The 6,000-nt window shown below is 53.4% G+C and overlaps 1 long non-coding RNA gene across 1 annotated transcript; it reads right to left on the bottom strand.

The window, feature by feature from the left end:
• Positions 1-2,149: 2,149 nt before the first annotated feature.
• On the bottom strand, positions 2,150-5,068 carry LOC118355132 (uncharacterized). Its single transcript, XR_004816976.2, has 2 exons — positions 5,022-5,068; positions 2,150-4,467 (listed from the first exon to the last, which is right to left on the bottom strand). It is a non-coding gene; the product is annotated as an uncharacterized LOC118355132 (long non-coding RNA).
• Between the last annotated feature and the right edge of the window lie 932 nt (positions 5,069-6,000).

Below are 6,000 nucleotides of genomic sequence, written 5' to 3'. Positions count from 1 at the left end.
CTTCAGGGGAACGGCAGCGCCGGCTCCGGGGTCATCCCTCAGATGTGCTTTTATTAACTTAGAGTCAGCCCGCCAGCAGGTTAAGCAGCAGCCCTCGTCCCCGGGGCTGCACACTGGACGCCTGGCCGTCCTGCCCCAGGTGTGGTGCGGCCGGGCCCAGTTTAATTAAGTCCTGCTTCTGCCCGCGTCTCCGCCGGGCGGGCGGGCGGCAGCTCGAGCAGGAGGCCCCGGCAGCTCCCAGCGTGCGCCTCCACCTGCCGGCTCTGCGGCACTCCCTGCCCACCTGCCTCCCCACAGCAGGCCTCATCTGGAAAATCTAATCAATTTCCTATTTAATCAAAATCAATCAATTTCATTTAATTCTACAGTTAGTCGATTGTATTGAAGTATAATTTATACGCCGTGGAACGCTCCCCCTTTACGCATACCGCTCGATGAGTTTTGACAACTGTATACACTGGTGAGGCACCAGCGCAGTCGAGGTGGGACAGCGGCCGCGAGCCACGCGGGGCCACCGAGCGCCTGGGCCGCGGCCGGTCCGGGCAAATGCGAGCCGGGTGTGGGAAGTGCACAGCAGGGTTCCCAGACAGTCTGGGGAAGAGACGTAAACTATCTCACTAATGATTTCCATAGCGATTCTGTGTTAAACAGTGACATTTTGAGCACAGTGAGTTAATACAATAGATTATTGAAATCAACGTCAGTGTTCCGTTTTGCTCTTTGAACGAGGCCACTGGTAAGTTTAAATGACACCTGTGGCTCATGTTGACATTGCTGTTGGCCGGCACGGGTGCAGAGCACCCCCTTCACCCCAGAACCATGCTCCACGCTCCCACTCTGCTGCCCCACAGCCCTGCCCCACCTGTGAGATGGGGCGAGAACATTCCCTCCTGGCCTGGTCCGGGGGCTACGTGTCACAAGGTGCCGTGTGTCTGCAGAGCCCCCGGCTCTGGGCGGGAGCACCGCACACAGGTCAGCACCACAGGGCCTGGCATCTGGCTCATCCTCCTGTGTCGGTTTCAGAAGGAGGGAGGTGCAGGACCCTTGCTCTTAGGGTCCCCACAAGGAGGGAACTCTGCCCCAGTGCCCGCCTGGTCGCCCTGGCCTGTGCCTGCCTAACTCCCACCTGTGACCTTTGGGGCCCGAGAAGAGGACCACGTGAGCCCCAAGTTTAGCCATACTGCACCCTGATGGCAGCTTCAGGAGGAGCACTGCAGCTTGAGAGGGGAGGCTCTGAGCAGCACGGCAGACGTGGGCACTGGGACCTGTGTCGTCACCCACAGGCTCTGCCGGCCGTGGCCTGAGCCTTGGCAAGAGGCGACCACTGTGTGAGGCCCTGGCGTCCAGGCACCCAGCCTCCCACTGTGAGAGCCCTACTGTGCACTGAGCCAGGCGCTGGAGTGGGAATGGGCACACAGCCACCCCAAACAGATCCCAGTTTACAAAAAGCTCCTCTTACGTAGGGCACCTGGCTGGGGCTCTGAGGAAGTCCGGCCAGGGGCCCCAGAGAAAAAGACCAGCCCTGATGGACACGGGCGATGGGTCATAGCACATTGAGCAAGGCGTCCGCAGTCACTGCCGGCACACGTGCATAAATAAGCCGGGGAGGGAGAGCCTTACAGAAAGACAGCACGTGTGGAAGGATAGTGGGACTCGAGAACTGACCTTGGCCACCCCACAGAAACAACTGATTGGAGCGAGAGTCACCGGTAAATAAACAGGGTGTGAAGGGGAAGGGAGTTTTCCCATCATCTGGCGTCTGTCCCCCGGTGACTCAGGTCCCCTCCTGCATCACAGACGTCCCCGCAGCAGGAGGAAAGAGCACACAGACCCACGTGGAGGGAGGCGTGTATGACCAGCACCTTGCCTGGACTGTTCGAAATGTTGACTTCACAAGATTCCCTGGTGGAAGGAGGCTCACAGGGCACGTTTGGAGATCCTGTGAGTGTGGACTGGGTGCAGGATGAGGCTGGTGTGCCATCAAGGACACAGGGTGGTGCATGGAGCTTGAACAGGGACAGTGGGACAGTCACTTGCCAGGTGGGCTGGTCCTGGGAGCTGGCTAGAAATGCAGAGTCTCAGGCCACCCCACTTGGCTGAACACAAATATGCATATTTTCTTTCTTTTTTAAAGATTTTATTTATTTATGAGAGAGAGAGAGAGAGAGCAGGGGGAGGAAGAGAGGCAGAGAGACAAGCAGACTCCGTACTGAGTGCAGAGCCCACCATGGGGCTCAATCCCATGACCCAGAGGTCATGACCGGAGCTGAAACCAAGAGTCAGACGCTTAACTGACTGAGCCACCCAGGTGTTCCTGCATAATTTTAATTTTTAATTTTCATGACAGCTTTACCAAGGTGTAATTGATTTCCCATATTTAAATATTTTGACTACAGTACCCCCCGCCAGTGAAACCATCACCATGTTCAAGTCAAAGAACACATCCTTCACCCCAGAGGTTTCCCGGAGCACCCTGCAATCCACCCCCTCACCTCCCTATCCCCTGCCCTAAGCCTCAGGCGACTCTAACCTATTCTGTCTTTATAGATCAGTTTGCATTTTCTACCATTTCACCTGGATGGACAGAATATATACCTCTTTCTGGTATGGCTTATTTCCCTCCAGATAAAAACCCCAAGGTTCATCCATATTTTTGCACATGTCAATCGCTCCGTCCTTTTCGTGGCTGAGCAGAATGCTGCTGAATGGATATACCGCAATCTGTTTGCCAGTCTGTCCATGGACGCTTCCGGTTTCCGTCAGTCTTGAAGCTGTCACAAGCATTTGTGTACAAGTCTTCATGTGGACTAATGCTTTTCTTTCTCTTGGGTAAATACCAGGCCAGGTTGCCAGGTGGGCACGTATTTGACATTTTAAGCTCCACCAGACTGTTTTCCACAGCAGATACGCCACGTCCCATTTCTGCCAGCAGCGCCCAGAACTTCCATTCCCTCCACATCCTCGTCAACATTTGCTGTGGGCAATCTTCCTGTTTTTAGCCGCTCTAAGAGGTGTGGAGGGTGTCTCAGCACAGGTGTTGCATTCCCCTACTGATTGCAGGTGGTGAGCATCTTTCCAGGCGCTTGTTTGCCATCTGTACATTTTCTTGGGGGAAGTTACTCTTGAAATACTTGACTGTTTTTGTTTTGTTGAGTTTTGAGAGCTCTTTATATGTTCTGATATGAATCTCTCATCAGGTGTATGATTTGCAAAGATTCTCTTCCAGTTTATGGTTTGTTACTCTGCTCCCTTCGTGTCTTTCAAAGAAGAGTTTTAAATTTGACAAAATCCGGTTTATGAATATTTTAGCTTATGGATCATGCTTTGGATGTCATATCTGCGAAATCTTTACCTACCCCAAGTTTACAAGTATTTTATCTTTATAAAAACATCATTTAAAAAAAGATTTTATTTATTTATTCATGAGAGAGACAGAAAGAGAGAGGCAGAGACACAGGCAGAGGGAGAAGCAGGCTCCATGCAGGGAGCCCAATGTGGGGCTTGATCCTGGGACTCCAGAATCACAACCTGAGTCAAAGGCAGATGCTCAACCACTGAGCCACCCAGGCGTCCCATATAAAAATGTCTTAGAATTTGATTGTTGTAAACATCCAGATGATGTTTTCTTCTACAAGTTTTATAGTTTGAGGACTGACTTTTAGGTCTGTGATCCACTTTGACTTAATTTTTATATGTGGTGTGAGGTATGAATCATAGTTCTTTTTTATTGTTTTTGTTGGGTTTTTTTTTTTTTTTTGGCCTACGGATTTGTTGAAAATCCATTTGTTGAAAAACCATCCTTTCCCCACTGACTTGCCGTTGCATTTTTGTCAAAAATCAGTTGCCTGCATATGTCTGTGTGTCTATGTCTGGGTTTTCTATTCTGTTCTGCTGACCTGTCTATTCCTTATACCAATTTCACACTATTTTTTATTGTAGCACTTCAAGAAGTCTTAAAAACCACAAAGTATTAGTCCTTGAACTTTGTTCTTCTTTTCCAAAGTTTTTTTATTCTCTAACCTTTGCATTTCTGCATGCCAATTTCTACAAAAAGCTTGCGGGGATTTTGTTTTAGATTGCTCTAAAGTCCCAACTGAGAGCCAGCACCTGGGCTTGGGAGCCATTTCTGGATGGGCCCAGGAGAGAACAGTGGGGTGGGAATGAGACACTCAGGTCTAGACTCTGGCTTCGGGCCTCTCTGGCACGGGAAACTGTCACTTGTGTTCTCCTCCTCTGACATAGGGACAGTGGCACTCAAGGCCCCAAACAGCTGGAGATTATGGATGAGGGTGGCATTGCTGCAGTGTGGTGGGCATGTGTGACCTCCAGCTGGGGTTCTTCGAGCTGCCCCTGCATCCCACTGCATGACAGGGGTTTCTGCGCTGCCCTGTCCAATCCAAACCTCTGTGTAGTGAAGATGATCAGTAAAGCTCGCTCAGGGACTTGAACTCCCAGAGTTCCTGGACCCTGTAATAAACATAAATACAACTAAATAGGACACATATTTCTGGTGAATGGGTAGCTGGAGTGTGCTGACCTGCCTCAATGCAAGACACGTTGGTATTTGGTCTTTGTTGACGGGAGCACTTGGAAATGTGCTCACAGCCTCCCCCCGTGTGCTGACCTATGCACTGTTCTCAGAAGCCAGGCCCTGCAGCTGCCAGGGGCACCGAGCCAGGAAGCCCACCTGGCCCAGGGAGCTCCTCTCTGCACCACCCAGCCCAGCAGGGAGTACTTGCCCACCTTCCAGGCTGGAAGCTGACCCCCAAGTTTCCCATCATGCCCTGCTGCTGGTTCCCTCCTCTCAAAGCCCTCCCTGCAGTCCTCGGAGCTTGGCAGGGTCACCCCATTGTGCCAGAGGTCCAGAAAGACGAGGACTCTTCGCTGAGGCTGTTCAGCCTGTGGGGAATGGGGGGCACGCAGCCCCCTGGCTCCTGGCTGCCCCTCTGATGCCCCGAGGGCACCTGCCCAGCCCCACCCGCCCCCACTCCCCATGCACTTGCCATGCACCTGCCCTGCACCTGCTGTCCTGCTGCGCTGCCTGGGGGCTGCTTCCTGTCCTCCGAAGAGCCACCCTAGCTATTTACCATGGACTCATTTAAGTTGGTTAATTTTTAATAATGTTGAAATTTCCATGTGAATAATTCAGGTAAATTATTTATTAAAGCGCAGGATAAAGGGATCAGGAGAATTACCAGTAGACAGTGTTACCTGGGGTGTGGACAGTGTGAGCGAGGGGGTGAGGCGGGGGTAGGGAAGGCCTGCTGATTGCGCAGCATCATGCGGACCTTCACCCAGCTTTGTGGCTGGGAGGACCCCACCCCCCCCAGGCTGGACACGTGGCATGGGCACAGACACCATCACACCTGCTGACTACCCAGCCACCACATCCTGTAGCCTGGACAGGACACACTCTTGAGTCCCCGTGTCCACCCGCAACAGCTTCCTTCATGCCCCTGTGGCCATGTGGGCCCCTCCAATCTGTCCCTAGCAGCCCGAGGGAGCTTCCTGCCCCCTTGTGAGGCCCCCAGGGCCCGGTAGGACTGCCCTCGACACACAGCTCATTGCAGGCCCTCCCTGCCTCCGCACCCTCACGCCCATGGAAACACTCACCATTCAGGGCAGGAAGGCCCTCACTGGGCAGAGCCCCCACCACACCCAGCCTGCACCCCTAGCTGTCACCCTGCATCCAGGGGCTCCAGTCCTGCACCCTGGAGCTGCTCTGACACTGCTCTTTCCCTCCCATCCTGGTGAGGGGCCTGCAGCACCTGCCAGCTGCCCCCTAGATATGCCCAGCCCTGACCCCCACCACTGCCACCTGGGCCGCCCCCAGACCCAGACCCTCACAGCCCCCCTATCCACTCCCCAAGAGGCTCTAAAATGTAAATACCATGAGTTCCTCTCCTGATTAAATCTCTCCTGCCCCCTCCCCCACCCCGCCGCCAGTGCTTCTGGAGCATAGCCCTAGCTCCTTGGCCATGCACAAGACCACTGCCCTCC

Source organism: Canis lupus, chromosome 6, assembly GCF_003254725.2.
Source record: "Canis lupus dingo isolate Sandy chromosome 6, ASM325472v2, whole genome shotgun sequence".
Taxonomy (NCBI): Eukaryota; Metazoa; Chordata; class Mammalia; order Carnivora; family Canidae; genus Canis; species Canis lupus.
Note: the sequence above shows the minus strand (reverse complement) of the source record. Positions and strands in the feature narration are given on the sequence as shown.